The sequence below is a fragment of the Triturus cristatus genome, chromosome 8, assembly GCF_964204655.1.
Source record: "Triturus cristatus chromosome 8, aTriCri1.1, whole genome shotgun sequence".
Classification (NCBI taxonomy): Eukaryota; Metazoa; Chordata; class Amphibia; order Caudata; family Salamandridae; genus Triturus; species Triturus cristatus.
Window position 1 is genome coordinate 530,845,567 of NC_140591.1, and position 23,345 is coordinate 530,868,911.

Consider the following 23,345-nt stretch of genomic DNA (forward strand, 5'->3'; position numbering starts at 1 on the left):
TGGACTACTTTAAATCCTGTGTAAAAGGTCTTGCAGCCAACCAGTGATGGCTGCTACTTAACAGCGGTGAAGGATGGAATGAAAAAAATTTAAATAATAATTTACCTGACTGCCATCTGCCACCTCTCGGTCCTCTCTGTCCGCTTCCAGGACTCCAGGGCTAGGAAGCAGGAACGGGAAGCACCCTGGCTTCCAGGCTTCCCTGGCCAATGATGACGCTGATCATAGCAGCGTTGTGATTGGTCTGGGGGCCTTGGTTCTGCCTCTCAGACAGGGACTCGGAACCTGGGCATGTTCTCCACCCAGGCTGTACAATACAGCCTGGTGGAGAACTTGCAAAGTACGCATGACTGTTTGGCCAGCCCAGGATGGCCAGCCAAACCATCATGCACACTTAAGAGAGTGCTCACCACTCCTCCCGTGGCTCTTCTGTTATAGCCCAGCCCCACCTCTAACCAGCTGAGCAACAACAAAAAAAGTAAACTGATAATAACAATGCATTATCATTTTATTTTTTATTTTTTGACCTGCTCACAGATCAGTAGGGTGACGCTCTTTTGCCTTAGCGGAGGAGCCATCTCCTCAGCCAACAGCATCCTTTAAAAATACCCACCACCAATGACTCAACAGGGCTGACATAAAGCCCACTCATCTTCTGGATGTTTTCCTTGGTAACATGAGTATCCAAAAGGCAGCTACAGCTTTGCCTAAGAAAAGACAATATGCATACACAATCAATGTGGTTCTGATTCACAAAGGCAGCATACTTTTGAGTAATTTTACACTTTTGAATACGTTTACTACTATTAGTTATTCACAAACTGCACTTTTGTAGTAACTTACACTTTTGTAGTAATTACAGCACTACACGTGGCAAACCACTACTACGATAACTACTATAACATCCTCCCTTAGAAAATAATGATGGTAGGGACTTAAAATAGAATACAATAGGAAATAATGTTAAATATATTACACTTTTTTAAATAGTTAATAAAATAAAGAAACATACATCAGTATACAAATGATATATAAAAATAGTACCTATTTGTATTTATTTTAAAAGAATTATTAAACTCTTTTTAATTTAATACATAATGTAGCATTTCTTTTTGTCTAAAACATAAATACATTAATTTAACTTAATTGCATACATCACTTTTAATAATTATCAATGTGCATTAAATAAATATATTTTTTATTAATGATTTTATTTGTTTAGTTTACACTTCAGAAAAATAATTTACTTTTAATCTAATATACTTCTATTAATTAAAGTTTCAATTCAAAATTCATTTAACATTACTGTTACATTTTCTCTATTTTGTTCTGCATTTAAATAAATATCTGAAATTAATTTACCTTACTATTTAACAGAAACATAGTTTTAATATTTATTTTTGAGTTGAAACATTTTTTAAATGTTCCCTATACTTTAGCATGGGGAGACAAAATAGTCGGGCAGAGATCTCTGCAAGGAAATGTATAGAGAGCTATTGATATAAATGTAAATGAATGTAATGTATTTACAGCCAAAGAAGTCTGATGAGGAAGGGGGTGGGTTGTAAGTACTTGGATGAGGAAAGAATAAATGGAGTAATGGAGATTAGCAGTAATTAATCCAAGCATTGCTTCCTCATTACAATACTTGTTCCATTCCTTCCAAACTTGAGGTACGCCCAAGAAAATTCCCCTCAACAGCTGAAAATAAGACAAAAAGCAAACTCAAACAATTTAAAGAAACTGAGCAAATTTCAAAAACCTTCACTACATATCTAGCCACTGAATTCACCTTTCTAAAACAAAAATCCAGTGGTTTAATAACATCAATTCAGAGACCTAGATGTCTTAATAACCAAAGAACTAAAAGATAAGTTGGGCCCTTGTGCAACTTTCAACCTATAATGAGTGATAAATAAGGACGGGGTAGCCCACATGGCTGTTGTGCATTCATTTGCTATAAAAAAAAGCCCTGTCCAGTCCACCTAAGAGGTAGCCATTCCCCTTGTATATTGGGCTGCATTTGCACCAGGAAGATCCCTCCCATACTCCTGATCAGCTAGCAAAATGACCATTTTAACCACCTTGCCATGGTAGATGTAGACTGATTCTCCCCTCTTGTTACCGGGCCAAAGTTCAAATAGCCTATCCAAACTTCTACATTAAGAAGATTTCTTAAGATAGATCATCACAGCCCTAACTACATAGAGGGGATGAGAGAGCTCAGAATGAGAACCTGAATCAAACACAAAGGGAGGCAGAACTATTTCTTGTTCCATATGCAATTTGGAACGGGTTTATGAAGGATTTTATTCTCTACAGGACTTTGCGGTCTTCAAAGACCCTAAATAAGGATAGCGATAACCTAATGCACACAGTTCCCCAATGCTTTTAGCGATTGTAACTGCAACTAGAAAAAGTACCTTCATGGTGAGGAACTTTTCAGAGATCAAGTCAAAAGGTTCGAACTGAGCTGCCTCAAGATTTGACAAATCAACTGGTAAATCCCACGGTGGAAAAAGGTTCTTAAACCTTGGATGTGAAAGAGTAAAACCTCTAAATAATCTATAAACAGAAGGTTCAGAAATGGAAAGGGCACTTCAAGAGCACCTAAGAGACCTATTAGCTGCCCATTATAGTCTATGGGTGGCCCCAGTTAACCCATTACTGAATCCATCCTGCATGAATTGTAAAATATCAGGAGCTGAGATTAGGTTAGATGATATATTCATGGAGGTATATCTGGCATTAAAGATGGCCAATGATCATTCTAGGCTTTGTTTGTTGATTCTCTTCTAAAGGCCTGCAGCAATTTAGACACTGAAAGTGACAATTCTTTACTCATGAGCCCCTTACTCTCAACCTACCGACCAATTACCTTATTTGGATCAGAGTTTCCATGAGAAGATGAGGATACCTAAGTGAAAATAGAGACAGTGGGAGTATACATACAAGATCTATCCCTAATTGAAGAAGTAAAGGGAATCAAATCCTCCTTGTCCAACATGGAAGGATGATTATCATTTCTTCCATTTCCCTCTGTATCCTTGTAAGTATTTTGGGAATCAAAGAGATTGAAGGAAATGCATAAAGGAGTCCCTCTGGCTACCAACTGAATAGAGCATCCACCGAACTACCTAACGTTTCTGAAATATTGAAATATTGAGACAAACTATGGAAGTTGAGAGTTGTAGGGGTTCACAAAGAGATCCAAAATGGAACCCCCACTCTTAACATATGTTTTGAAAATCTTTGGATTGAGGATTAACTTTTGGGAACAAGGGAAAAACCAGCTTAAGTAATCTGCCTGTAAATTCAGAATACCTATGATGAGGATTGCTCTCAAATTCTTCTTGACCCAAAGACAAATCTGTTGAGTCAACTGAATCAGGGAGGAATAACCTGTCCTGAACTTTTGATTTAAGTAGGATATGGTTCCATGTTGTATGTTCTTATCATTAAGACTCTTCCCTGGAGGTGATGGGAGAAAGCCTGAATGGCTCTGCTAACGTCCAATAGCTCCCTCCAGTTAGATTATCTGTTCAAAAACCATGAATAATGTAATTGCCCAAAGCAGCTCCCCAACCTAGACTGCTGGCATCGTAAGTGATTATCACCAGGTTTGGGTAAGTGAACATACTACCCTGAGATGGCGAAAGTGGATTTATCCACTATTGTAAGTTGTTTCTGGTCAACTGGGTCACCAGAATCAGCTGCTCATAGTCCTCTTAATGAGGATCCTAATACTGCAGTAAAAAATGGACCAAGTCCCCCATATGTAGGCCTGTCCAAGCTCCTGTTGTAAAGAAGGGAAGTAATTTGATCTCAAAATAGTGATGAATAATGAAATTCAAGGAGGGAGGTATAAATGGAAAAGGACAATATTTATCATTTCTTCCTGGACTCGCTACAATTGTCTTGCTGGAACCTCTGACTTGGACAATAGCTCTGTTAGCCGATGCTGTAACGTCTTTCTTCTGACCTCTGGAAAAAACTTGAGAGAAGTGTTGAACACCTCTCCTCTATATGCCACCCTCTGGCACGGAAGTAGGTGGGATTTTCCCTAGTTGATAGGAACTCTGAAGCTCTGGAGCATCTAGATTGAGTTCTGTTTATCTGACAAAACATGATCTAGTGTTGGTCCTTGTATTAAGAGGTCGTCCAAGTATGGGTGAACCATGATACCCCAAGAATATAACAACCTTAGGACTGAAGCCAAATCTTTGGAAAATACCCTGGGTTTGGTCTTGAGGCCAAAGGATAAAGCCTGGAATAGCCAATGATGATGATTGATGGCAAATCTGAGAAACTTCTGATGGGAGGGAGAAACAGGGATGTAGATTAGGGGTGGGCAGTAAACTTCGCCTTGCCAGAGGAGTTCGTTGAGTTCTTCCACTCCGCGCTCCATTTAGAGTGCAGAGGTTGGCAAAAACTCTGACAGCCGAAGCATGGCAGAGTTTACCGTCACCCACCCATTAACTAGTGCACACGGTCTGAGGTTGGTATGTTGCAGAGCTATGCAGAAACTTCATCTGGCTTTCTATAAAAATTTTACTCTGCAGCAAAACAGGCGTAAAAATGACGCATCACCACTAGAATAAAAGCAGAACATACCCAAATTGCTCTGGCAAGCTCAACTATGCCATGAATTTACTCCTACTGTAGCTCAGAGCACCAAGAAGACCATCACCACTACCACCATACACCATCACCAGCACCCAGTGGTGGCTCCTCGAGGGAGTGCTGCGGGCGGTTGGGACAGGATGGGGGAGGGGCAGGGTGGGTGGTAGTAAACTCCGGCGTACGGCCGAACAGAGTTAAGTTAATAAATAAATAAATAAAACGAATTATATTGCATGAGCTGCATCGCCATACCGACAGAGGATTACCCTCATTAACCTCAGGGAGGAGGAGGTCATCACCCATTACAGGCTCAGGAGGGAGTGCATTGTCCAGCTCTTGCACCAGATTGCACCAAGGCTGCAGCCAACAAATTAGCTGTGCACCAACATCCCTCTGTAAGCCAAGCTACTGACTATACTGCACATGCTTTCATCTGGAACATTCCAACCCACGACAGGCAAAGTGGCGGGAGTATTCCAGCCATCATTCTCTAATTTTCTACCACCAATCCTGGATACCATCATAAGCCTCACACCCCAGTACCTCCTCTTCCCCAAAAGACTGCAGAAACAACAGGAAAACAAACAAGGCTTCTATGGCTTACAGGATTTCCACATGTGTTGGGGCAAAGGACTACACATATGTGCAACTTGTGCCTCCAGTTTTCTACTACCCACCTGTATCGCAACAGGAAGCAGACCTATTCAATGAATGTGCAGGCAATAGTTGACCATCTGTGGCTGTTCATCAATGTTCTGACAAACTACTCAGGGACCTCATCAAGATTGGGACCTATGGGAATGACCTACTGGTTTGTAAGTACTTCTCAAGCACATCACTGACCACATGACAGTCAATACTGTGTGATAACATAGCAATGTTAGTGTTGGACTGAATGAGACAGTGCATATGTAGAAGGTGTGGGCCTAAATACTTGCACCATACTACATGGCATATAATCCCACAAGTCACACAGGTTGAGATCGGCTACACCACTGTGGGCCACATGTACAAGCGGATTGCGCTGCCGGAGCATCAATGTCCATGGCGCTATGTTGGAGGAGGGCTCTCACTCATATCTGTGAGGCAACACAAAGTCAGCCTGTATGCCCTAGCATGACCTCATAGATATCGAGCAAGGCAAGCTAGAGCAAAGTGCAACATTCTCTCACCCTACGTCAAGGATGTGTTTAATGGGCCTTGTGGTGGGTTTTCCCATGCAACACCAATTATGATCTTACACATTTCCACATATACAAGAATCTGTGACCCTGGGAGTGTTTGCAGATAGTTGGCCTCCCAAGGGTATGTGTAATGAGGAGTAATACTGACATGTCTCCTTGTCATTTCCAATTGTTATGTGTGCTGCATTCTGCTGGACACATATATGTAGGAAACTGCATAGATTGTTAGTTTTTGGTGCAGGAATGTGTCCCCTAAAACATAGCTTATTTGAGGCCACAACGCTAACACATGCACCATGGTGCAAGGGTGTGTTTGTTGGTGGTAGTCACCAATATGTGGTGGTGCGCAAGAGGACGAACGATGGATGTGCTGTATGTAAGTCACCAATGGCACATTCCAGTACTTCCCTTTGTATGCTGGGCAGCACCGCCAAGTGACACCCTGTGCTGCCCTGTGGCAAAAACTGGTAAATGAGGCTCTGTGCATGCATCCAAATTCTTGAAATATCCTTACTAATGCTACAGTATGTGAAATGCTGTGTCAAAACACTGTGTTGAAGGAAGGGACTCCATTTCTGTTGTCTTTGTGTCCACAGGTAACTTCCGTGATCCTGAGGCATGTGATGTATCCAAGACCTGTGAAACTGAGAAATAGAGTCCTATTTTAACCTCTCAATATCATGTGTACCATGCAAAATTAGATTAGTTCTCATATACACACATCACATCCTATTTGATCAAATTTTGCGGCATGTAAACCACTCTATCAGTCCTCCAAGACTTCAGACTGTGCAGCAAGGTACAGCCTCATGCACAAAGTACACCTCACAGAACAGGCAGCCACACAGTCACCTTGGTAATAATGTTCCTGTCTTGGAGTAATGCTGCACATTGTCTGCCAGCACAGGACGTAAATCCTGGAAAATATGTCCTACCCTGTCCTCAAGCAGTGTGGCAGTGTATTGTTGTTAGTGTGGCAGTGTAGTGTGGTTAGTGTACCAGTTGCACTGTACAGCACAAGACTTCCATATAGCTCCAGCCCCTTGTGTACTGTCAACATAGTGGACAAAGTGCACCTCCATGTGTACACTATCATGCCCCACATTGACCTCCACTCATTACATTTCCCATAGCAGTGGCTATTGAACAACAGTGATTCCTGCTCTCGCTGCCAAATATGTGTAAATATTCAGACATGAATCAGTTCAGAAATGTCAATAGTAGTTAAAAACAGGCACATTAGATGAGTGTCAGAGATTTGACCTCAATGGCTAATTGACTCTCTACTATACACACAGTACACCTGTGTGTGTAGTGCAGTGTCAGTCATAGCAAAATTCAACCTGCGTGTATGCCAAACAATGTCAAAGCACGTCTCATACTGTTGGCAAAGTGTATGATTCATTCAGGATACATAACAAAATGTATATGAATATGGGGCCATCACCTGCCATGACTATTTACAAATTTTACTCCTTCTGTCTTTGCAGTTGACCAAGGATAAGGTCTGCAGCTGTGGGTGATGACTTCTTATAAACACCCCAAGAAGGAAGCCCAGCGGAGCTTTAATCATGGGCGAAGCAGGACCCGATTCATAGTAGAGGGGATTTTTGTAGTCCTCAAGTCCTACTTCAGGAATCTGGATATGTCTTCGGGCCAAATGCTCTACTCACCACCAATGGTATGCAAAATTATACTTGTGTGCTGAATATTGAAAAATATTTCCGTGCGGACAAATGTACCATGGGCCGATGCCAATGAGGAGAAGGAAGTGCAGGACGATGAGGATGAGGAAAATGAGAAGCAACATCAAAATGTCCCATCAGTAGCAGCCACACAGCAGAGGGACCATGCAGTTCAAAATGTTTTCACTGATACATCAGTGACTTTCAGAATGTCACAAAATAACTGAAAGTGTATATATATGAAAATAAATATATGAGCACCACCATTGGAAAACAGCATTTACAACGCATGCAATACACCCCATGCCATTACAATGCGGTCATTACAATGACTGCTTTGTTACATCGCAAACCATTACAATGCTAGTCATTACAATGACTTGCTGTGGGGGGCAGAAGGTGTTGGATTTAAAATCCAACACCTTCCCAACTGTTGCATGGACTGGAGTTGGAATAGTAAATTATACATTCACAAAATCCAGCGCGCCCCCTACAGCAAGTCATTGTAACAACTTGAGTTGTAATGGTATGCAATGTAACAACAAGGTCGTTGTAATGACCGCGTTGTAATGGCATGCAATGTATCCCATGCTTTGTAACGTGGCCTAACCCTACCATTTTGTAATTAATGATACTTCATAGTCACAGCAAACATCTAAACACTCACAACACACCTGCTAGTAATTGCCACACAGAAAATGTATGTAGCTATGTGTAACAAACAGCACTGAACAACATCTGGTACACCCAAAATAGTGTGCATGGAAAACACCTGTACCAAATAGTCCTCCATTGCCAACCACAATGAATATAGTGTGCCAAAGTAGATAGTGTGCTATGACTGTGTGTGTGTCTCGCAGAGCTAGCCATTTATATAGCCTCGTGATTGTGGAGGTTAGTAGAATTTACTCATACTATGATGACTATGAAGTGATCCACATAGTATGTGCATGGGAACACAGTCCAACCCCTACAGTCTACATATGCAACATACACATGTTCAATACTATATTTTGTCAGTACAAGAGTGTCTACCGAGTAACAATGTGGCCAATCTTGACCCGCTAGACTAAGATGCGAATGGAACAGGCAGTGATGTAGCCTACCATGTTGGTGTGATGCTCTCAGATACAAACAATGGCTTCACTCTTATAAGTAGAGTATTAGTGTGAATGTGAAGACACAAAACTAAGACAAAGATTATGAAACAATTGTCTATGAGAAATCTCAAAATGCAAGGTTCATCCACCCAAGGTGCCATGCACTGATGCATTCCAAGATATAGTGGTCGAACGTGGCTAGAAATTCACAGGCGAACATTGTGTGCGAATGCATACTCATCACCAAACGTCAAGTAACAACACAAAATAGAAACATATTGGGCCAGATGTTCAACCCGTTTTTGCATGCGCAAACAGGTTTGCGACCCGTTTGAGCATGCAAAAACCTACAGGACCATGTAACAACCCTATTTAGCGAGTCACAATTTATTTGCGACTAGCTAAATAGGATTTGCGACTCGCAATTAGGAAGGGGCGTTCCAAGGGTTTCACATCCTAATTGTGACTAGGTAAATTTTATTTGCATAATTAATAAAAATCTTACAATTACTACATTCTTAGAGAAAACACACCAATTTAAAATACAGACCAATAATTTTAAAATTTCTTAAAGTCTAAAACAGTTTTCTTAAATAAACATAACCACAATTTTAGACATTACATCAGACCGTCATCTTACCAGGACTTAATATAAATAGTGTCAATTAATATTTCTATAATTTATGTGTGATATCATAAAAATAGTCCTACATTTGTCCTTAATTATTTTAGACTTCCAGATTTCCTAAGTAATTTTGCCGTGGTATTTCAACATCTCTGACGTAAGCCCATAGCAAATTCATGTTATAATCTCCGGTAATAATAATCTCAGGTTGGGTGTCATTGTTCAGTTGCTGCAATATCATCATTATCAAATTGTTTACCATGGTTCTTCGTGATTTAATATCGGGGTGAATATATACGTTGATTACTACAAGAGATTTCGTTATGTTTTGGTCCTTGTATCGTATTTTGACAATTAGATAATCCTTTTGACTTTGGACGTCCATTTGACTTTCCATTTTTAGATCAGTTGATATAAAAATAGCCAAATCCCCACAAGGCCTGCAATAGTTACTTGTTTTCTTAGCTAATGAGTAATAGCCCTTATACCCTTCTAATATAAAAGGGACTAAAGCCCAAGTCTCTTGTAAACAAATGATTTGAAAACAGCACAGGGTAGCTAGTTGGTTGTTCTGAATCTTTGCCTGAACCCCATTTATATTCCAAGAACATAATCTGGCCCTTTCATTCATGATTGTTGGCCCCTTTAAAGGAACTTCAGTTAGTAGATGTCAATCCTGCCTGACATTATGGAGAGCTGCTGTTAGCCAACCTAATTTGACAGTGTCAAATAGTAGGTCTCCTTTTTTTCCTCTAATGATCCTAAAAGATGCCCGTTGGTCATGCCTATGGTTTTTTTTTAATATTGAGTATTTCTTATTATTCTCGGTTCTCATTTGGTTATGATTTTGTAATTTTGATGAAACAAAATGGCTAGGATAGGAAGGTTGAAGGGGAGTTGTTATTTTTATTGCCCAGTCCTGAAAGAGATCATGCTCTTGCATAATAAGACTGGCAGCAGTAGATGATGTCCAAGTTACTAATCTCAATTCTCGATTATTATTCATGTTTGTGAGGAATTCAATTGATTCTATGTCAGTACATTTAATTTTCTTCAATGAGGGTACTGCATTACACAATTTTAATATGTTTCCACAATTCAAGATATCATTATTACCCCTAGATTAATATTCTGGCGTAAATATTACCTGCACCACTCCTTCTGTTTGATCTGGGTTATGTAATTTAATTTGTTGCAGGCGATTTTTGCCTTGAGCATGCTCAATTAACCTTCCATTATGATTACTAACAGTTTGAGACCATGATTGTTGGTGTTTATGTAACTGCTTCATTTCGGTTCCCAGATCTTGTGGTAATTTAATATCCTTCCAGATTTTTAACAAATCTCTACTCGTTTCCTCCCCTCTGGTACTCTCACTCTTTGCTCTATTTGTTTCCAATTGTGGTTTATTTTCCACCTGTTTATTACTTTCCTCCACTTGCAGCATTTCTAAGGACTGATTTTTCCCATTCTCTATCATTTTTATTCTATAAGCTTGCTTGTTTAAGCCTTTATTTTTCATAACTGCTTGAACCTCCGATAGATGGTTATTAAATAGAGGGTAAAAGAGATTTGTTGGAGACATTTGTTTACCATCACCTTCGCAATATATTTGGTCATGGTTGTTTCCAATCTCACTATATCTGATGCATTTGTATTTTTTATACTTTTAGAGGCTTTATTTCTTGCTTTCCGTTGTTTTTTCTGTCTTTTTGATAGATGAACTTCCGGAGCTGCGTCTGTCATTGTTGATTGTGTCGAGCATAGGTTTATCACTTCTTGATCTTTTGTTTTATCAACAATTTTTTCTTTAACAACAACAGTATTATCTTTACATTTTATTGTTTCTTTAGAACAGTAGCAGCCCCCCCCCCAGCCTTGAGACCCTCACGGGTATGTAGTGCGCTTTACAAATGCCATGATTGATTGATTGATTGATTGATTGATTTGGAGGAGCAGTCAATCTTGATGGGTTGAATTCCCACATTAGAAAAATTTCCTTTTACATCGTCAATTATTGTTTTTAAAATATCCGAAATGTTAGCCAGTTTGTTAATTAGTGGGGCACAACTACACTCTGCATACGTAGATATTGGCTGAGATTGTGCCCTTACTATTAAATTATTTAGCGTTGTTATCTTCTGCTCAATTCCGGCAACAGAGGATGCCATAGCACTCAAGAGATCGATTTGGACCTCCATTTTGTTGGACTGATATGTTAAAGCTTCCAGAGTTAATTGCGAGGTTTGAAGAATAAAAATCCCAAATTGCTCCCTTGTTCCCACTTCCTGGTACCTGAGTACCTGGGCTATGGTATTGCCCATTTATAAACGATAGGTCCTTATACTCCTCTTTTTGTGGTCCTTGAAAATCATGTCCCTCGTCACAAGAATGAATGAATTGTGGACTACTATTCAAAACGACTGTTTGATATAGAGTACTCCAACGTTGCAGAGTTTCTGGGTTGCTGTTGTATTCGTCCTTATTAATTTGAGATTCGTTATTTTGATTACATTTCGGCTGGTCCAGTTTTTGAGCAGAATTTATTTTAGACAGATTAAGATCCGGTTTCAGTGGGGTATTGGCTTCCCTTATAATTTTCACCCCACCATTTATCATTTGGAGCTTCTTGCTCTGGTTGATTTATTTCGCCCAAATTAGATGGTTCCCCTATACCGTTAGCTTTTCTGATTTTTACTTGCATTTCTATTGGCATTGGCTGCCTAGTTGGTAGTAATTGCTGAGTATCTCCCATCATTGGACTCATGCATTTTGGGTCCTCTTGTTGTGAACGACCAGTAAGTGGAATAGTTAACATCTCTAGGTCCGTTATTTGACCCCAATGGTTGACTTGGTCCTTAGTTGAATTTGACATTCATTCGAATTCAGCTTCAGACTCGGGATGGCCTGGTTCACTTACTCCTTGCTTAGGGGATATAATATTTGTTCCACTCAGTGGTTTAATTGGAGTTTGAAGATCGCATGAGTTAGTTAGCAATGTTAGCATAGCACCAGTTGGATCTTTCATAAAGTCAAACTTTGATGGCGACTTTCCCGGTTTCCCAAATGTATGGACCTTAGATGGTTTAAAGGACTGTATGTCACTTGTCTCTTTTATTTTAAACGTATCTAAAATTTGCCTTTGTCGTATTTTTCTTTTCCTTTTGATAGGAGAGAAAGGTAGCCGCTCCTTTCCTGACCTCATAATACACCCTCTAAGGTGAAGAAATCGTGGCTCTTTCAGAGAATCAAACGGGCCAGTGACAAAACCAACGGGTGCTTTGATAGAGCAAAAACACCTCCAAACACCTCCGAGGAAAACACCCCCAAGGTACACCTCAGCACAGAATCCGCCGGTATGCTGGTTACTTATTAAATAAATTAATTAATCAGTTAGTTGATTAATATCCGGGCTCCGGGTACGGCTGTAGTCTAGGCATGCAGATTTATTACAGACTCCAGTGGCTCAGCAACTTACTGTCCGATCAACCTTAACTGCTACTCGCCACACACCACACACCTCTAGCCCCTTGTCACTCACCTCTCACTGTTCATTGCTTGTTTGTTGCTGTTCATTGCTATTCATCGCTGTCAAGAATACAAGGGAGAATGCTGGGCAATCCTTCAGGAGCAGGAGCGGGATCAAGAGCCAGTCACACAGACGGCAGATGTAGGCACTTCCCTCCGCTCCGCTCCACTCCTCGGCTTGGCTCTGCTCTGCTCAATGCTTGGTGTATGCTTGGTGTATGCGAAAAACCAGGTGGCAGGCAGCAGGCCAAGGCTCCTCTGTCCCCTGCAGCAGCTGCTGCACCAGCAGCACTGCCGGCCAAGGCTCCTCTGACCCCTGCAGTGGCCGCCGCACCAGCAGCACCGCAGCGCCGTAGCACTGTGGTGCCGGCAGCGGCCGTTCCTGCCCCCACAGTAGATCCGTAGGACTTAAAGCACCCGTATAGCAGGATGCGGGTGAAGCGGGAGAAACCTTCGGAGCGGGAGCAGGAGCGGGAGTGGGAAGGCTCCTCCTTCTGCAGTGGATGAGGCTCCAGTCAACGCCAGGCAGTAGAACTCAATCCCATAGAGCATCCGCCTGCAGCCTGGGTGGCAACCTCAGCACTGACTACTTGTAGCCCTTCGCGGTCTCTTTTTGGAGACACAATTGGTGTTCAGTTGCTAAGCAAGCCAAGCCACAACCTTTACAAACAAACACAGCACTGGAGTGCTTCACATGAGCACAATTGTGACTAGCTACCCCATGTAAGAAAACACTCTCAATTTACCGTCCTCTTCAAAAGGGTAGTAATGCATTCACAAATGGGAAGGGGTCCCCAGGGGACCCCTTCCCCTTTGAAAATGCAGGGGAAAATATTGTTTAGAGGCAGGCAATGCCTGCCCTTAAAAAATGAAACGAAAACATTTCATTTTTTTTTAATGCATCCCGTTTTCCTTAAAGGAAAAACAGGCTGCATTTAAAAAAAAACTGCTTTATGTTAAAGCAGTCCCAGACATGGAGGTCTGCTGAGCCCAGCAGGCCACCATACCTGGGAGGGCCAGCCATTGTCAATGGGGTCGCAAATTGTGAGTGCCTCATGAATATTGATGAGGCATGCAATTTGCGACCCCATTGAGAATCGCTAACCAGTGTTGTACATGTCCTTTTGTGAGTTGCAAATTGCGACTCACAATTGAGCGCAATTTGTGGCTCACAAAATGACATGTTCGTACATCTGGCCCATTGTGATGAGTGCCAATGGTAAATATATTTGTGATTAGACTAAGCATGACTAGTTATGGCTAAACAAGCTGGTCTTGTGATCCACAAATTATCGGCTAAGCTTGTGGGTAAAGACAAGGAGCCATTGCAATGTGAATGTGCCACACATATCCTTCAAAACACAAGGCCATACAGCTGTACCTAGTCTCATGTGGGTGATTAAAAAGGGACCTGGTACTCAATTGTTTAGTTCACACACTATCTAACACAGTACTATTACGGGTGCGGTGCTCTCAGAGGTATGGAGATTCCCCCCACTCCAAAATAAAGTGATCAAAAGATCACTGTCAATACCACATTCTAGCCTCAAGTACACGTTGTGTAAAGTGTAAAGTGTTTACAGTACACAAAGAAACATACAGAATCATAATCTGTTTTTCAAAGTTGTCTTGAGTTAGACGCTTGAGGACATAGAGTAATATAATTGAAAGGAGCGCAATATTGATTTTATCCAGGATGTAAGTTAAACAGGCATTAAGAAATGGATATTGTTTTGAATTAAACCACCCATAGGAAGTCATGGGGGTATTACCCATTAACGATGAAACCCGTGTTGGCTAGAACCAGTGGTGTAGTGAGCACGGGACCTATATCTGGGCATACCCTTCCCACTTAGGGTGATAGATGCAAAAGAAACAATGGTAGGACTGAATGCTGGACAATGCAAACATTCACCCCTAGTCACAAGGATATGGGTTTAATCCATCATTCTTTTGCTCAGCACACCACCCCAGTTTTCGACCCAGCCATATGCAAATTAGTTTTGACCCTGATCCTTGTGGGAACAGTCCAGCCTGAACTGCCAAGCCAGGTCCTCCCTGGACCGGAAACAAGGATCCTGGGACCGGTTTCAGGGTATCACTCTTTATCAGCCAGGCTAGCTTGAATCCAGTGGTGTAGTGAGCACGGGACCCACATCTGGACATTCCCATCCCACTTAGGGCGACATATACAAAAGAAATAATTGATGGACAGAATTCTGGACAATGCAAACGTTCACCCCCAGTCACAAGGATTTGGGTATAAATCATCATTCTTTTGCTCACCACATAACCCCAGTTTGGACCCAGCCATATGCAAATCAGTCTTGATCCTGTTCCTTGTGGGAACAGTCCAGCCCGAACCCGAACTGCCAAGCCAGGTCCTCACTGGACCGGAAACAAGAATCCTGGGACCGGTTTCAGGGCATCACCCCTCATCAGCCAGGCTGGCTTGAAATCAGTGGTGTAGTGAGCACAGGACCCAAGTCTGGGCATACCCTTCCCACTTAGGGTGACATATGCAAAAGAAACAATTGATGGACGGAATTCTGGACAATGCAAAGATTCACCCCTTGTCACAAGGATCTGGGTTTAATGCAGCATTGTTTTGCTCACCACACCACCCCAGTTTGGGCCCAGCCATATGCAAATCAGTCTTGACCCTATTCCTTGTGGGAACAGTCCAGCCCGAACTGCCAATCCAGGTCCTCCCTGGACCAGAGACAAGCATCCTGGGACCGGTTTCAGGGCATCACCCTTCATCAGCCAGGCTAGCTTGAATCCAGTGGTGTAGTGACCACAGGACAGCGCTATCTGTGTCACAGAAAAGACCACACAAGTTTGGTAATACCAAAGAGCCCAAGGGAAGAATATAGCTGCCGCACATGCCCCTAACCCAAACAGACAAATCTTCTGATGGCAAACCAGGTAGTGAAGGGCAGCTCCAGAGGTGGTTCTTGCACCACAAGCATTTGCCAAGTACTGTTTAGATGGACCATTGCATGACAGAAGTTGCAAGCAGCGGTTTAAGCAAAACTCTTTGTAAGTGCAATGCACAAGTAATAGTGTAGCACAGTCCATCAAGGATTCAGGCTGTGCTGGCCAGCAACAAAAATAATTTTTTTAATTGGTCTGATGTAATTTACGATGGGGCATTCCATTGTGTTATGTCTGCACAAGTGCCCTATTTAGTGTATTTAGCATACACAGACACCCTTGTGGCTGCAGGTCTGTTTGCATGTTTGACTCAAATGTTCTTGTATTGGATGGAACAGCTGCCAGCACAAAGAAATGCAATGGTTGGTGTATTACGTTTTCGATATGTGCAGTGGAATACAGCACACATACAGTACTAAATGACACATAGAGATATGCTGATGATCCTCCTTGTTATACCTCCCCTGGAAAGTCACCAAGTAATGTGGACTGCCATGGTTTACATAGTTCAGCAAATCTGGGAAGCTGTTAAAACACATTTCACTTGTTTGGGATAGCAATTGCAATGGAAAAGGAATGGCTCCGTGATGTAGAGTATCGCTACACTGTGCTTTGCACTGCCTTGCCTGATGCCATAACTCTGAATGCATGACAAGTCTCACAGGGTTGCTTTGTAAGGCCTCACAGACGTAATTGTGAGGCTCAAGCCATTGGAGCTGCTCTCATGAATGACACTCCTATTGTGCATGCCTCTTGTGAAAGAGGGCCAATGTATGTTACAGGGAACCCCACTCACATGTTACTTTACCCAAAGGTATGACAGGCTAAATCTGACACATCTGAACAAACATCATACATTTTGGTGTTAAATTGTCCAAGAACATCTTTGGGGATGTACGTGACATGTATGGACAATATCTGGTACTTGCAGCACTGACGGGTACTGATCTCCCTTAACTTAAGGAACAAGGATGGCACTGGTATTGCTATACTTTGCTGAGTGTGGTATGTAAGTTATGTAGGTGAAGGGAGCCATAAAGTCAGCTACTCTTGTGAAACCTTGTAGACGTGAGTTATAAGAACTGGTTCCGCAATCTGCCTACCAGATGCATCTTGTTTTGGCTCATCAAATGTGTGTACACATCAGCCTGCCTTACCATTGTGTATCATTAGGGCATGTCAACTGAGCAATTTGATGCATTACAACAAAAGCATTACATAGTCAATTGCTATACATACTGTGCTTCAGTTGACAAAAAGATATGTGTTAATTATTCTTTGTACAATTTTTCATGTTATGTCTCATGGTGGACCTGCCAGATACACAGTTGGTGAGGTGAAAGTTTTAAGGACCCGCATATTACCAGTAAGTGTAATTGTGAATGCTAATTGTGTAGTGCAAGGATTGTGTGTGATGCAAGATGCTGTGTGAAATGCCATGTTCAGCGTGCATCCCTAACACAAAGAAAACATATGTAATATAAAGAATAGGTCAGAAAAATGGATGTTAATTGTAGCATGTGCTTTTGCCTCTGACTAATGTCAAGGTGAGTATATTGCCAATCTCAGTTGGACCATATGATAGATGGCTTGACAGATGAACTATGATCAAAATGCAATAGTATGTGAAAATATAGCTGAACAAGACTGTGAATGGGAAAACTTTCAAAAGCATGTCAGTTGCAGAAATCTGTTGTGGGTGCTCACATTGCATTCTCTGGCCAATTTGTATGTCTAGTCCACACAGGAGGAGGGGAATGACACCACATTAAAGACCAAAAGACTATGGGCAATATTTACAAAGTCATGAGCCACGCAGGCTGCCTTTATGTGGCCTTGCAAATATGGAACTGCTGTGAGCGCCACATGACGCTCACTAAATATGAGGTACCAGCAGTACTGAGGGACTCGTAAATGAGCCCTTAAGTGTAGCATGGGAAGTTGTCACCATTCCACACTTCGTAAGGTATTAGAAGGACTCACTCATGTTGTACAATGCCCCATACTCTTTGGTGGATACATACCTTTGCCCGCAGGCATGTCTGCACAGTATAGTCTTCCAACACGGCATTGTCCAATTCACCTTCATTTTGTGTTGCCCATGATAGTCCCCACATTTCGGCACAAACAGGATCACACTTTGGACAACAATTTCTAATCACATCACAAGATACCTGGGCAGATGAGATGTAGAGGAGGCATGCACACACCCATCACATGGATGTGCTGAATGCAGATGTGTGACACAGTGACATTAATATCTGACCTGTATAGACAGACAATTTGCTGTGTAGTGGGACACATGCTATTACGTTGGGAGCATGCAATGAGCTGTGGCATGGTCCACCATGGCCTTACAGCAGTTCATATAGGAGATTTTTCATACATCTCTGTGTGATGTGAGGTAGCTATTCACCCTCCATTCTTACATCCAATACCTGGAACATTTTAAGTGGGGAGAGGATGTAGCCTTATGGCTAGAGCGGTCGACTTTGAAGCTGGGGAACCGGGTTTGAGTCTCAGCAAAAACGTTCAACATCCTGGGATTCTGGGCAAACAACTTAATTTCCCAGCGCCTAATAAAAATGGATGTGTCCATCTGTAACGAAACTGAGGCTCATGTAAAGTGCTCTGATACCCGATTGCTCGGGTCTAGCTCGCGCTATATAAAACAAAAAAACAAAAAGAAATAGGTAGCAATGTGTCCTTGCCATGTCAAGTACCCTATGTTTGTGAGATAATACATGTGCTTTGCAGACATTGCTCATCTTACTTTTACAAATGCCAATGGAATCAAGGCCAATGTAGGATGCAGAAGGGATACTGATGAGCTGGAAAAGTGACATGTGTACCATACCATGTGTAAAAACCAGCATTGTTCCTAAGCATACTCTATACTGACATGGGCATACATAGATGTCCCAAGATGGTGCAATTCCATTGTGTGACATTTGCTATGACTTTGTACTTTGGCCTCTGTAAATTAGAGATGATAGATAATAGGCAGGTGTATGCTCCCCTTAACCTTCAAGATAATTTTAGGGTCTAGGGGGTGCAACATGTGATGTTTGGAAAATATTTGCATATCATGATGATTGTACCTGTTCCTAGTCATCCTTTGTCTGACAGTTTCTCATTTTGCTTAAACAGACAACATAAGCCCAGAGCTGAAGAGGAAGCATAAAATATGCTAGGAACGTTAACCCCACATCCAACAAGTTTTCAAAGGCAAGGATGTTAGGGCAGGCGAGGGTGCTTCCAAGGGACTGGTCCCAAGTCCATCCAGCAGCAAGCCAGCAGTCCACAGACCTCAGGCCACAGGATAGGTTAGCTCATTTGAACAGGACATGCCAAAGGACATATCAGACCTGAAGTTAAGAGTGGCAGTGCTGGAGCACAAAATGGGACCAGACAATAAGGCTCTTACAGGATGTTAAGCAGGCAGTGAAGAGACTGTAGCCCCCAAGGAGCCACAGGGACCCTTTCCTATGTATATATTTTTTTTAGTTACTAATGTTTTTATAGATTAGTTTAGGTTAGTTAGTGTAGATATAATATAGGTCTAGTAGTTTGAAGGGTTTTGATGGGGTGGGTACAATTTTAGTGGGTGGGGTACTTTGGGTTTTTGGGGTGGTGGGTTAATGTTTTTTATATGTGTTTATAAAACATACAAACTTTAAGCATGTATATAATTGTTTAGGATTATATGTGTAGTTAGTTGATATTTAGGTGCAGTTTCTGTTGTCCTTGTATAAAGATGTGTATTAAGGGAGATGGGGTTTATCATGATGTGCTATATGTGTAGATTAAACTAGGTTAAGTTAAGGTAGTGTTTGACAGTATGTATGATAAGGTAGTGTAGGTAGAGTAGGTTAGAATAGTTAGTGTAGGTTAGGAAGTTTTAGTCAGCTAAAGTTTTAAGATCCCAATAAATATCATTATTTGCTACATATGTCTACAACATGATTTACTATGTCACGGTTAGCATGTCTGCTTAGGTAATGCTAAGTACATGCATTTGGCTTTCCTAGCAGAGTTTGGCAACATGTGTGACTAGGTGATTTACCTACGGACAGCTACCTGTCAGCTTTGCCATGGAATAACATGAGCTATTGACAAACATTGTTGAGCAGTGTATGTGGCAATCTTGATGTGAATGGACACACAGTCCAACACAGATATTCACAATCGGTTTCTCTGGGTGAGTAAGTCATGGAAACTGATTTGGAGGGATGTTGTTGTTGAAGCAAACTCCCTAATCCAAGTTTGCTTTACTCACACACTGATACCTGCCCCTTACACACTGACACTTGCATCATTTGCTTGCCACAGCAATGATATTTTCTTCTTAATATCTGTGTTTTGGGCCTGTGGATCCAGGGGACCATGGCCAGAGTTAGGTCAGCGGAGCAGAAGTTTCTCTTGGGGGCGTGGAAGGAGATTCTTTTGTTGAGGTATTGGGGTCGCGCTTTTTGAACTCACCACTGCTACTACTTGGAACCAGGCTCGCCGTGAGGGGAACGGCTTCATCAGCGGGGCCATAACGAATCTCACTCGATCTGGGGCATCGCCGGGAGGCAGCAGAACTACACTTCCCAGCACCCTCAGCTCCGGGCGCCTGCCGCTGATGTCATCAGGCAGCGCCCGGGCTGTATAAATAACTCTCAGGCCCCACGCAGCGCGGGACGCGCTTTTTGAACTCACCACTGCTACTACTTGGAACCAGGCTCGCCGTGAGGGGAACGGCTTCATCAGCGGGGCCATAACGAATCTCACTCGATCTGGGGCATCGCCGGGAGGCAGCAGAACTACACTTCCCAGCACCCTCAGCTCCGGGCGCCTGCCGCTGATGTCATCAGGCAGCGCCCGGGCTGTATAAATAACTCTCAGGCCCCACGCAGCGCGGGACAAGCCCGGGCCAAGGGCGGGCCCGTCCTTGCCCGTCACTGCCTGGAACAGTCTGGGCTGGGCAACCCCTTTAACGTTTCCTGCACTCCACTCCATCTAAGGTACTGTTGCCACACTTTTTTCCACGGGCGCCTCGCGCACAAAACTGTTTGTGAAATTGATCATCTATTAATTATTGCTTCTGCACTTGTTGTACCACTTCTCCCTGCAGTCTGCCCAATTGTCCATCATTATGCCACCAAAGAACAACAAAGCTAGGGTGGCAAACGCTCATTTTACGGGGACAATGGACCAATTTGTGACTAAAGTTAACTGTGTCATTGACAAAGAAATAATGCTTCTGGAGCGCCGCGTCTCCCAGGATCTGGCAGCCGCCAGAAGGTCGTCCTTGGGATACCTCGCTAATGTTCGGTCTCCACCATGCCAATCTTTGTCTTCCACAAGCGTAGCTAGATCTGACACAGATGCATCAGCCCAGGAGCTGCCAGCCAGTGGAATCGTTGCTAATACTTTAGTGGAGGACCAGTCTCTGGTCCTAGACTCTTTGTTATTGTCTCCCTGCCCTCTGCCGTCTGCCCAGAGCACCGCCCCGGAGTGTAGCACTAGGCAGCTTCGGGACCGCAACTTGGGGGCTATTCCCAAAACAACTCAAGGACGCCCGCCTAGCACTGGCAGAAAGGGCAAACGCCCCAAAAACAAACACAAGGTCCCAAGTCAAAAGGGAAAAATGAATAAAACCCCTGATATCATCGAGCAAGCCCCACAGGGGGCCCTACTGGATGATCCTGCCCCCCATCCTATTTCTACACCACTAAGGTTAATAAGTCAGGAGGAGGGAGATGGGCAAAGCGTAGCGGCCAAGGGTGGGACTCCTGACCCTCTATGTTTGCACGACATACGGGATTTAATTAGGTCCTCTCTCTGTCCTGTGCAGGATAGACTTCTTAAAATTGAAGAACATCTAGCCAGGATCGAACGCATTCTAGGGGGTCTGTCCACCGCCTCAAGCTCTACTCTTAGGCCAGAGGTCCCTAACCCAACTGCCATCTCTAGAGTCAAGAAAGTCCCGCTAGCCCCTAAACTTCTGCCACCGGCCCCAACTGAAAGCCAATCCCTAACCACACCTAACGCCCCCCCTAGAGCAGGCAACTCAAGGAAATCTATTTTGCACAGCCAAACTGAACTATTTGAGGCTGCTAGGCTCTCAACTCCAGAGTCTATAGCCATGGCTAACATTCCCAACTTGCCTCCTGAAACAGCTCCATATGTTGTAATCTTGGCAGGAGTGCCTGAATTGGAGAGTAATGTATCTGAGTCGCCAGCAACCTTAAGGAATAGGGTTGTATACTGGCTCAACATAAACAGACCACTACCCCCACACATTAGCGCCAAAATTCTTATGGTGCGACGGGTTCCGTGGATAGGCCACTTAGCTAAAAACATAAAGGGTGACTGCATCCTAATCAACTTTAAGGATACTAGAACAGTTGAGCATATTTGCAATTGGAGGTCGACCACCACAGGCTCAAGTATTTTAACTCTCCCTTTAACCTATTTTTATCCACCTGGTCATTTTACAGAGTCTTGGACAGTTGTAAAAGGAAAAGGGAGAGGCCATCCACGGGGGAGTCGGCTTATACACCTGCCACCCCTAGACTTTATGCCTACAGCAAATCGCTTCAGCAGTCTTGAAGCTGTCGATTGACTGCAGGTCAGTAAAGTCACCCTAGCCCCTCCTCCACTCCTCTCAGGAATTGGTCCCCCAGAGCCCACCTTAGTGCCTGATCTTTTGGGGCTGAACCTACCTACTATGTCAGCGAGCCCGACGAGGCCCATCAGTAGCTCTGATCCCCCGCATATTTATTCCACATACTCCTCAACCTCCGGGGTATCCACACCTAGTCTTCTTAAGATTGTCTCTTGGAATACTGCTGGTCTACGCAACAAATTAGATCTCCCTGACTGGAACACCTTCATAGAAGAATACGATATATGTATCTTCCAGGAAACCTGGAGCGTAGATCCAATATACAAACCAGGGTTCTGTTGCTTTTTTATCCCAGCTATTTCGTCAGGTCGTGGGCGCCCTTCTGGTGGCCTAATGGTATGGATCAAGGCGGATCTTAACCTGAAGGTCACCATTGATGGTCGCTCCACGCCTGATATAATGAGGCTCACTATTAAAGACACCCAGAATAGTCCACCCTGGGAACTTTTCAACGTTTATTCCCGTGGCACTCAAGGGGGTGCTAAGTCGCTCACCATCTCAGCACTCACAGAGTTACTCTCTGCATGCACCCCGAAATCTTATCTTCTTGTCGCCGGTGATTTCAACTGTTCTTTTGAACCACTTGCCGCAGAAGATTTACTGGGTGCACATGATGAGGACACTAGATGGAATATCCCCTCACTTTCCTTGAACCCTGTCAAAAGATGGACCCCTGCCGTAATTCAAATGAACGCCTTAGCGTTGGAATTCGGCCTAAGAGCTGCCAACGGGCGCACCCCTTCTGATATAGTGGGCGCTAACACTTTTAATAGAGTAGGCAGCCAAAGCAGAATAGATTACATCTTAATTGACAAGAGGGGATGGAAATTTGTAGTCGATATGGCTGTAATTCCATCTACATCCAGTGACCATAATCCCCTGTCCCTCTCCATGCGTGAAGTCTGGCATAGACAGGCTACCTCCCCTTTACTAGGCACGCAGCTGTTGACTAAACAGCTTGAGCCTTCTAACTGTGGAAGATTCCTT